Source organism: Arvicanthis niloticus, chromosome 2, assembly GCF_011762505.2.
Source record: "Arvicanthis niloticus isolate mArvNil1 chromosome 2, mArvNil1.pat.X, whole genome shotgun sequence".
Taxonomy (NCBI): domain Eukaryota; kingdom Metazoa; phylum Chordata; class Mammalia; order Rodentia; family Muridae; genus Arvicanthis; species Arvicanthis niloticus.
In genome coordinates this window covers 121472094-121483986 of record NC_047659.1, presented here as the reverse complement: position 1 = coordinate 121483986, position 11893 = coordinate 121472094, and the positions used below count along the sequence as shown (strand labels likewise).

The 11893-nt window shown below is 41.6% G+C and overlaps 1 long non-coding RNA gene across 1 annotated transcript; it reads left to right on the top strand.

Moving 5' to 3' along the window:
- Positions 1–2848: 2848 nt before the first annotated feature.
- Positions 2849–5914, top strand: LOC143441467 (uncharacterized). The gene is made up of 2 exons (XR_013108905.1): positions 2849–3129; positions 5527–5914. It is a non-coding gene; the product is annotated as an uncharacterized LOC143441467 (long non-coding RNA).
- The last annotated feature ends 5979 nt before the right edge of the window (positions 5915–11893 follow it).

The window sequence follows — 11893 nt, the reverse complement described above, 5'->3', positions numbered from 1 at the left end:
GTGCCAGGACAGCCAGGTCTACACAGAGAAACCCTGTCTCAAAAAAAAAAAAAAAAAAAAAAAAGAAAAAGAAAAGAAAAGAAAAGAAAATACTGAATCCACGAGGCTGGACACTGCCAAGCTCCACGCTTATGCGCAGACTTTTGCTTACCAAGGACCGGTCATACCTGGCTTTTGTAGTTTAGTGGGTATATCTCCGGGGAAAAGTGGCCGTTCAAGGAGATGGGGCACTGAACCTTCACTAACTTGTGCGAAGCACTGATCCTTTGATCAAAATACTACAGAGCTGATCAGGTCTTTGAGCTCCTCCTCGCCTACGGTGTTTCTAACGACGCACACTCACACATTCAAGCTGAGTGACACCTTAGGGTCTATCCCTCAGATAAATCATCCCCAAAGATTACCTAACCTCCCAGATCCCCAGTGAGGATGCTCTCACGAGTCTAGTTGTTTGATTAGCTTCTAAAGCCTCCAGCTCAGTGCTTCTGTTTTTGTTTTCCTTCGAAAAGTTTTGGCTCCTCCTGGTTCCATATACCTTCTCTCTAGCTCAGATTCCATGGGTCACACTTTTACTTCAAGACTCTTTTCTAAAGAGTATTTCCAGAGGATCCCTAGCCAGCCAGTCCAGTAAAGTCTAGTCAGGCCAAAGGATGGGGATGGGCATTCCTGAAGTTGTTCTCTGGCTCATGCAAAGACATTTACACACACACACACACACACACACACACACACACACACACACACACACACGCACAGAGATAGACAGAAAGACAGACAGACAGACAGACAGACAGACAGAGACAGAGAGAGACAGAGACAGAGACAGAGAGACAGAGAGACAGACTGACTTCCACAATTAAAGAAGTCTCCTGGGAAATTTTCATGAGCAAAAAACATTACTCTGAAATTACTTCTATTTTTAAAACTATTATTTAATAAACTTAGAAATTTTCAAATTTAACTCTTCCTTAATTTCAACTAATGAAATCTAAAATTATTTTAAAATGTTATTCCTAATCTCCCATGTTATAATGATCAATTCCTTGATCCCATTTCTAGGCTGTGGCACAACGGCAGAGCACTTGTCGAGCACATGAAGCTCAGACTGAGTTTAATACAGAAATATTTCTTTTGGAGCTAAGACACCATACTTCCATGCACTATAAGAACATTTTTCAGTCTGAAGGTCTTTTACTTTTCTACACCTCTTAAGCTATGAATTAATTCATAGTGGCTGGGCTCCAACAGCTCAGGTTCTGTTTGTTTCCACAAAGTGAGCTTCTTGAATGGAGTGGGCTAAACCAGGTTCCCTTCTCTCCGTCTTCCTTTGTCTAATCATGTCCTTTACTCATTTTAGGAAAATTAGCTCTTAGAGCCTTAGAGCTCTTAGAGTACTTAATACACTCAACAGACAAACTAATTCTCAAAGCATATATTTGTTTTGTTTGCAACAATGTCAACAAAGCAACACTGCGGCTGCTCCCACTTTTACCATGGCAACATTTTGGGGTCATTCTTTACTGAACGGGATCTAGTCCAGTATTTTCTAGAGACCATGTATCAGATGTCTCTTTGTGTTTGATAATTTGTTAAATTGCTAAAAATAGGTTCTGGCCAAAATGGAATAAGGTTGGTTGGTTATTCATTTACTTCTTTTGTGTGTGGAGGACGAATCCAGGGCCTAGCCCATGTTAGGCAACTGCTCTACCACCAAGCTCTGTTCAGGGCCTGAATGAAATATAATGTATTATTATAGCTTAAGGTTACAACTCTAAAATCATGAGTCTAAATTATTTAAATACACATTTGTCACTGAAACACAAATATAATCTGTTAAAATGGCCAGGCATGATGGCATAAGCCTATAATCCCAACACTCTCAAGACAGAAGCAAATAGAGATTCCTGTGAGTTCAGGCTAGTCCAGACCACATGGTTCAATTGTCAAATAAATAACAATATGGGGGAGGGATGAAAAAAAAATAGCTGAGCAGTTTTAGAGTACTTATGTGTTGCTTTTTCAGAGGACTCCATTTCTAGCACTTATATGGAAGCTCACAACTGTCTAACTCCAGTTGCAGAGGATCTGATGCTCTTTTCTGGCCTCCAGGCATGAATGTGGAACACATAAATATATGCAAGCAAAGCATTCACACACGCAAAAAAGCTTTTATTTATTTTATATATATATATATATATATGATGAGTACACACTGTTGCTGTCTTCAGATACGCCAGAAGAGGGTATCAATTCTCATTACAGATTGTTGTGAGCCACCATGTGGTTGCTGGGAATTGAATTCAGCAGTCAGTGCTCTTAACCGCTGAGCCATCTCTCCAGCCCACAAAAATAAAATACTTTTAATTGCATTTATTTATCTATTGTTTCCATGTGTGGGCACAGAATGCTGTGAAGAGTGTGGAGGTCAGGGGACAAGGTCAGAGTTGGTTTTCTCTGTCCATCACATGAGTCCTGGGAATCACTTCCAATTCAGGTCATTAGACTTGCTAGTAAACAATCTTACCCACTGAGCCATTCCTCTGCCTTTTTTTCTTAAAATTGGAGACAGGCTGGCCTTCAACTGGCTGCTAACTGAAGATGACCTTAAACTCTTGATCCTCCTGAATGACAGAATCACAGTATTGCTAGCATGCCCAGTTTATGAGGTACTAGCTCTTGAAATTCAGGACTTCATGAACGCTAGGCAAGCACTGTAGCAACTGAGCTACATCTCTGGCCCCAAGTTATAAAAAAGTTCCTAAGAATCTACTTTTTTTTTTTTTTTTTACTACATTTACAAAGATTTCATAATTCAATGATACTAATATTAACACTTAAGGGCTGGTGATGTAGCTTAGTGCTAACGCATGCCAAGGCTCTAGATTGTTCTCTGTTGCAAATAAACACTAACAGGGAAGTTTGGCCCAACTCATCTTTATTCTATATCATAACTGAGAATCAAGATCTCATGCTTACAGAGAATTGAGTCATCTACCCCACTTGGAAATATGAAAAATGAGATCATCCCACATGGGAATAACCTGCTTAAGCAATCTGGGTCATAGTACACATGCCTGTGCTGGTCAGTAAGGCAGCTGGCTTCTGGATCCTTGCCTTCAGTGACAATCGGTGAGTGATTCCTCTCTTCCCTAGCACCATACACAAGGGCCAAACTTTGTGGTCATTCTGAGGCTAAGGCTGCTCTCCACCACTGTAAAGAAGGAAGTGTCTAGCTCTCAAGGAAGAACAGGGAAGATGGTTGAGTGCAAAGAAAGAAGGAGCCACCCACAGTAACTGTTACACAGAGTGGAACACTGCTGGAGAGAGGATTCTTAAGATTCAGGAAGGAGGGCTGATGACAGTTCAGCTGGGTAAAAGCACTAGCCATCATGTACCAAACTAGGAAAGACTGCATCTCAGCAATGTGATATGCCTAGTGCTGTCTATTTATCAATTTATCCTCTTTAATGTTCTCTAAATGTTCAGGTTTTTTATAATTTTTCCTTCATTTACATGTATTTGCCTGCACGTTTATGTGCACCATACGTGTACATGAACCCTCAGAGGCCAGAAGAGGGTCTCTAGTCCCTGGAGTTTGCTACCTGCCATGTGGGTACTGGAGACTGACAGGGTTCTCTGCAGGACCTCTGCAAGTGCAAACCATGAAGCCATCTCTCCAGCCCTTAGTACTTATTTATTGAGACAAGAATTACACTGTGTGGGCCCGGCAGTTTTGCCTGCCTCTGCCCAGGTACTGGAATTAAAGGTGTGCACCACCTTATTCGACTTGTTAGTGTGTATAGGATCTGTGGGCACATGAACATGAAGGTCAGATGATAATCTGTAAAGTTAGTTCTTTCCTCCCCTCATGTGGATCCAGAGAATCAAATCTGGCTGCAAAGTAGAGATAGTATTTTATTCTGAATGGAAGCATCCTTTGTCAATAAGATGCTGATAATTCTACTTATTTGTGGGTATGCATATGGGCCAGTGGATGGTACTGGTTCCACCGAGTCCTGGGGATGAGACTCATAGTTGGCAACAGGTGCTTTTACTTGCTAAGCCATTTTATATGCTGTCAGGAATAGTGTCATGGTAGTTACTGATGTGTTTATAAAAATAGTGTATGTTCTGTGGAGGTGGTGAGGTATGGGGGAAAGGGGATGTCTCTCTCAGCGGGCCCATGTCAAGGTATCGCTTCCCCTGGGGGACCAGCCACAAGAGACAGTAGAGTATAGAATAGTTTATTCAGGGGATGGGGAGGGGAGTTGAGAGGGGAGGAGAGCAGAGAAGTAGAGGCGGGCCATGAACATGTGGAGGAGGGGAGGGTAAGAGAGGCAGGCAAGCAAGAGATCCAGAGAGGGAGGAGGGGGCAAGTAGCCCCTCTTATAGTGGGCCAGGCCTACCTGGCTGTTGCCATGTAACTGTGGGGAGGAGCATAACTAACTGTGGGAGTGGAGTTTAGACAGAATGCTAATAATGAATTTGGAGGGGGGTTTACTACCACTAAGTTATACACCAACTGTGTCTCTACACCTTTGACCTTTCAATTCAACTTTTGTTAATTCCTCTATCACCCTTTAATTCATTACTTGATAGTTTCAGTGGATGACATCAGAGTCTAACTTGTGCAAGACTGCTTCTTGGAAGTGCACATTTTTATTGTCTAAAAAGTACTAATAAAAGCCGATTATCTGCCGGGCGGTGGTGGCCCACGCCTTTAATCCCAGTGCTTGGGAGGCAGCGGCAGGTGGATTTGAGTTCGCGGCCAGCCTGGCCTACAGAGTGAGTTACAGGACAGCCAGAGCTACACAGAGAAATCCTGTCTCGAAAAACAAAACAAAACAAACAAACAAGCTTATCTTGTTTGTTATCTTATGTAGGACATCAGAAAAGGGTTTTCGGCATGCCTTTCTTTCTGGTAGCCCTTTAGTTTCAAAGTTTATTGTTAAGGTCAAAAAACTCCATGCACAAGCTTCAAATTCTGACATTGCTGATGTGGCACACAAAAGTGGTTTTCTCTTACTGCATCCTTAGCCTTCTGTTGCCATCTTCAGAGGCTCTATGCCCTTGTCCTTGGTATTGTGGTTAGTATGTATCATTCAATACTTACTTGCTTAGCACTAATAGGGTCTAGAGTACTGTGCTGAGTCTACCTCAGTCCTGCTCAGGCACTGTGTCCCTGGGACTTAGTACCCCCAGCCCCCATCTGGAATTCTAGACCCAGTAGGAAACATTTCTGTCATGCTGAGTGGTTTTGTTTTCTTCCAGTTGAGTGAAAACTTGGTTGCCCTACCCTCCAATTTTGGGCTTTTGTGTGGAGGACAAATGACAGTGATATTTTTTTCTACTTTTTATTTTAAAGAGATATTCTGTTTGGTTTGTAGTGAAAACACGAGGATGGGTAACCCTTGCAGTGCCAGGGCCCTCCTCCCGTCATCTTTCACCTGAGTTCACATTAGTTCTCAGATCACTGGCTCTCTCTGCTTTTACCTGATGATGCTTGTCTTTACCTCTGCTCTTCAGATTTCTCTTCATACGCCTACCTCTCAGGTTCCAGAAGAGAAAGCTAGTCATCCCTCCCACATTTCAACTGGGACACTGCATACTGGGAGACAACAGAAACTGTCTGCAACTGGGAAACTTTGCTGAGTTTTGAAGCAAGAGACATGATTCTGAAAGAGTTCTCTGACTGAAGTCATTAACAGGACAGCATAAGAGACCTTAGCAATGGTGGTGACAGAAGCATCAGGATGGTAGCCTGCACAAGGAATTTTGGCAGCTGGAATGGTGGGAAAGAATGTGTTCAAAATAAATATCCATTTATTAAAATTTAGTTTATGTTTTAACCAGAGTGATACAGTGTTACAAGTACATAGGTCTACCATGTTAACAATAAAATATATCAAAACAACATGCACAAAGAAGTCATTTTTCAATGTTAGCCATTATTAACTTTCCATAGAAAGTGTTTAGTGCTTCTGAACTTATCCTGTTCCCAGCACTTCCATACCCACACTTCCCCACCACTAGTTCTGTATTGTGACATTCTGGCTGGTCCAGTCAGTTTCCACTATCTCCATGATGGCTGCTGGTTCTCACAGCTGACCTGGTGATGAATTTATGTTAGCTTCTCCCCATTCTTTTGGATTTCATTCATTTTTGTTGGTTTTCCCATTTTATTTTTAAAAGCTTTTAACATTTGACCCTCTTACAATTTTACCGATTATAATGTATTCTTTAACTTGTAACCATTTCCCCAATAAACATAGCACTGCTAGACCGCACACATTCTCTCTGTGCAGCAAGACTTCATTTTGTTTTGGCCAGGAAGCCTCAAACTCAGAACTGATTTCAACTGTCGGAAAACAAGAATTGTCAGGTGTGGAGGTGCACACTTGTTATCTTTGCACTGAGGAGAATGATGCAGGGTTTCTACAAGAGCCAAAACCCTGTCAAGAAACAAGCAGAGGCTAGAGAAGGCTCAGTGGTCAGGAGCACTCATTTTGCTTTTCTGGAGAACCTGATTTCAATTCCTAGTATCAACTTTGGGCACCCACATTCATGTGCACATACTGACACACAAACACACAGTTAAAAAGAAACCTTTTTAAAATGATCATAAAGCACAAAATTTTCCTGGTAAATACATATATAGTAGTCCTCTCATCAATTGTTCTGTATCCAGTCAATCAAGAATTAAAAGTCCCCTAAAAGAAAAATATTAGCTTTGGATTGAAGGACAACTTCTGTCATTCTCCCCTAAATAACAGCACAGTTGCCAGGCGCTGGTGGTGCCAGCACTTGGGAGGCTGAGGCAGGTATGGATCTGTGAATTTACAGAGCATTCCAGGGCAGCTAGGGCTACACAGAGAAACCCTGTCTTGAAACCACCCCTCAAACAATCAACCCTCAGTAATTATCCACATGACATTACACTGTATTATCCAGAGGTGACTGTATGTGGGAAATGTACGAGATTAACTATAATGTCATTTTACAGCAGGAACTCAAGGTTAGGTAGATTCTGATATCTGGGGTAGAATGGGGTTCTAGAACAAATCCTTCATGGATACAAGGATGATTAATTATATTTCATGCAATTTATGATTTTAGAATACTTCAAATGAGCAAGGGCCTTCAGTTTCTGCTGAGATAGCATGGATGATTACACTATAAGTCCTGATTCTTCACTCTCTTACAAGACCATATCATATCCTTTGTATATTATTTTCAATAGCTCTCCCAACATGAGATGTACACATCCTTGCCTCACCGATGATGGGCTTGATGACTTGTGCCAACAAGGTGACACATGTCTATGTGACTTCATCTGGTTCACCATGGAGAACAGGTCCCAGGTAGCTAGCTTCAACACGTGACTCAGAAGGGACCACCTGGAACAAACGTGAACCTGATCCAAATGGAGATGCCCAATCCATCTGAGGATAAATCTCAATCTAGAGCAATTGCCCTAGAAGGCTTTGAGTCCAAGACAATGAAGTGGGAGCAAAAGCAAGAGAAAGGCAGTCTGTTATGACAAAACAGAAAGGGGCTCAGGGATTCCTTGAAAGCTCAGCTGCTGCTGTACATACCACTCAGGAAATAGAAAGAAAGCATGGAACAATTTAAGAGCCTTTTCCTAGAGGGTTTCCTGGGCTATCACAATGCTATTTACCAGAGGCAATTATAGTCAATACTTTGTTTTCTTCCAGATGTTTTCCCAAGGCAGCCTCTACAAGCATCAGGGGGCTGTTTCAGTTTCTACCTTGAGAGGCCCAAGGTGGGGTCTGTCTCTGCTGATCTGTCTCCCATCCTCTGAGGCCCATTTGTATCTAGTCTTCAGTATGTACTTGTTCTTCAAGACTCTTCCTTTCAAAGGTGGGGATTTCCTTTTTTTTTTTTTCTTTTTTAAATATGGGCCTTCTGTAACTTATGATATGCTATAGGCATTAAGGGCACTAAGCGAGTGCCTATATAAATTAGTCCTCTCTACCATGTTGACTGGAATCTTTAACTTTCCAAGACTCATTTACTGCAGTGCTATAGGGAGAATTCAGAACCTTATGCATGCTAGGCTTCCAAAATAAGCTAAAATCCCCAACATTTTCTAGGTATTAAAAAACAGACCAGCTAGAGTTATTCCACGTACATAACCTTGATTATTACTTGATATTATCTGATATTTCTACATAATTTGTATCTAAGTTCTCACTCCAAGTTGTTGATAGAACCAGGTTCATGAGCCAACATCCTTGCTGAGTGACATCTTGTACAGGAACATTGGGGCCAGGTATAGTAGAGTGCACACAACTGTAACCTCAGCACTGGGGAGCTGAGAAAGGATTGCAGCCAAGTTCCAGGTCTGTCTGAGCTACATGTTACATTCTAGGACAACCTGGGCTAGGTTTCTGCTACACATATAAAGAATGGACTGGCTCAGGGCGAGGGCAATTTCATGGTGGCAAAGAATCCATGCTGACTACAGCCAGAGTGACAGTGCCAGAGCAAAGAGCAGGAGGAACAGCAAAGGGCCATTCTGGGCTTTGTGAAAATCAGAGATCTGGCTGACCTGGCAGAAGCTTGTCCTGCCTAACTGCTACTTTTTCTTTGCTAGTAAAGATATTCTTGTCATCTTCTAAAAACTCAGTTTTTCAGAGATCTATAGCCTTCCTATAGATACCTTATGCATACTGTACAGTTACATAGTAAAGTAAGAAGACACCATCTGCTCCTAGCCTACTACAGCCTAAAAGGGCACTTACACTTGGCATCTAATCTGAACACACAGACTATATAATAGGTACTTTTTACTTCAGTTCCACCACCCTTTGAAGACAGGGTTTCTCACTTTGAAACTTTCACACTTTTTCACTTTGAAACTTTGACACTTTCAGTCTGTCCTCAAAGAGATCCACCTGGCTCTGCCTCCCGAGTGCTGGGAGTAAAGGTTCCCACCACCACTGTCCAGCTTACTTCAGTCCTATAGAAGGAAAGTATTAGGTATTGGGACTTCTGCAACAGCAGAGATTGTGACCAAGGAAGGCAAACAGGGGCCCTGTCCCAATGTCAACATGGGTGGCTGCTCTTCTCTGGATCTATTACAGCTTTCTTACGTCTTGGGACATATTGGTCTTACAATAAAAAGTTACTTGCGAAGGTTCTATTTAAAAAGCAGGGTATCTGTAGTTCTGCTAGGTCACTTCTTGGAAGTGGTTAGATTTCTCACAGGGTCAAAGAAAGGCCACAAAATCTATATACTATGTGCTGTACAGCAATGAGCTCCAGAACCCGAGCATCTTCTGGTGCTCTCTCTGTACCCGCCTTATTTAGACAACAGTTTGAATTTTGTATTACTATATACAGGTGTTTTTAAAAAAGATTTCTGAGCACAGTGTGGTGGTACATGTCTTTAATATCAGTACTCAAGGCAGAAGCAGGTAGATAGATCTGTTAGTTTAAGGCCAGCATGGTCTACATAACAGTTTTCAGGCAGCCAGAACTGGAGAGACCCTACCTCAAAACACAAAACAAAACAAAAACCCAAATCTGTGTTTAAATTTACTAAATTAGTTGGGATTACTTCTTTTGCCACTTATTCACTAGGACTCATCAAATAAACATTTACTCATCCTATTGATCCAGTCTGGCCTATGGGTCATAATTATAGCTATAAACTTGAGGAGGAGGTTCTGAGATGTCCCTTGTTGTGGTATTTCCAGTCATTTAGTAAGCACTGTTATTCTATTCAGCCTTCTTCATTCCTGGGAGATAATGACCTACCTACATTTTAGAAAAGGGGTTTTAGTAAGATAATCAGGGAGGTGACTTGCATGTGTGAGAAATAGACAATGACATCAACACAAAAACACAAGGAAAATTTAAAGTGGCACAAAGAGGAAAAAAGGTGTCACCCTAAAGACATTTGATCAATTTAATTTCTTCTTCAATCAAGAAATGGTTCTTGGTGAGTGCTATAGTGCATGCCTTTAATCTCGGCAGTGTAGGTTGATCTGAGTTGGAGGCCAGCCTGGACTACAAAATGAGTTCTAGGACAACCAGGGCTGTTACTGTTATGGTCTGACCCCAACACCCCTTCCCCCATCCCCTCCCAACCAGAATAGCTGTAGCCATTTTGTTCTATGCCTACCAGCTATTTCACATTGCTGCTGTAACATGCTTGCCAGTCACTGACCCAGAACAGGACCATGTTAACCCCATCTCCAGTTATGTTCTGATGTTTGTTAATCTTAGGAATTCCACAAAGCTTTCTGTAGGACCCATCAGGTTAAAGGTCAATATGAACCGTTGGGTCTAAAATGGCTTGAGCACCATTAAGAAGAGTTCAGATACTTCTGAGCTATGCCCCTAGTCTGGTCAGTATCAAGGTGTTCAAATGGTTTGCAGAGAGACTCCCAGACCACAGCAGTTACACACACACACACACACACACACCAAAAAAAAAAAAAAAAAAAAAAAAAAAAAAAAAAAAAAAAAAAGAGACATGGTCCTAGAAGTCAGCCTCTTTAGACAAATGACCTACAACTAGAAACACCTCTTAGAACTGCAACACTAAGAAAATGCCCCACGTATGGTAGAAAACCTGCTGTGGGCGATGACAAGACTAGTGTCCAGGATTTGCTCAATCATTCCTAATATTATACCATAGTTTCTTGTATCTAAGGCTAACTTCCCAGTCCCCAGGGATGTCCAACAAGTCAGAGTTGTAAAATCCTATGCAGTGAATATTTTATAAGGCAAATGAGGAATTTAAAATACCAGCATTCTCCAGTTCTTGACTATGACTGAAGTGAGTAGTGAATGTGTTCTGGTCTGTGTGTGGACTTCACTCAGCTGGTTAAGTCAGATACCCGTTTCATACACTTTGTCAGCCATTTATGGTGGCATGTATTTAAGCTGCCCACTATATTCCCATAAGCTCATCAGCACATGCAGAGCCCATATCTCTAAAGCTGCAAATAGCCCCCATAGCTGTACTGTCTTCAAGGTTCACTGTCTACAGGGATTATAACACTGTTCATCTAAAGGAAACAAATTTCCCTAAAACACACTCTTCTCATAGTGCCACTCAGAAGTTCTAAATAACAGTGTTAGAGGTGAGCAAGCTCTCAGACAACATTTAGTTTCTCTTTCCTTAAAACACAGAGGTCCTGAGGAGGGAAGGGCCTCTGCCACAAAGTACTGTGAATTGCTGGTAAACTGAAGACCAAGAACTAACCTTCCATATCAGAGGACCAGAGGAATTAGGAATTAGCCACTTGACATACATTCTCCCTTCTCTTTCAAAAAGGGTGGCCCTAGGTCTAACAGATGTGACTAACTCAGGAAACATGTGATGTGCCTCTGTGTGTGTGTGTGTGTGTGTGTGTGTGCGTGTGAGAGAGAAAGAGAGAGAGAGGCATGAATGAATAGGATCATGCCCCCATCCCCTTCCACTGTACTTCAATGCCATTGAGTTCCTCCACCAAGATTAAATTAAATTTCTCCCACCTAACATCTCCACCAACCCAGTATGAAGTTCAAATTCTACGAAAACTAAGCCATCCTTTATTACACACGGTGTCGTTTGGAGAAGCATATTGCTCAGGCTGCATGGACATTTCATTGATTTAAATGTTTTTATTTAAAAAAAAAAATAAAGACCTTCATGGCACAACTTCTTCCCAGCACAGTTATGTCTTAGTCATACCAATTACAATACAATTACAACCAATAAATCAAGGAGGGGAATTCTGACTTTAAACTTAAAGGGGAGAAGGGCACACTTCAAAACAAAGTTAAAAAATACTTTCAGATAATTGCCAACACAGCTGTTTTATATTGGCATCCATCCCGCCTTCTAAGCAATACAGACACAGGAAGTGCTGAGAAA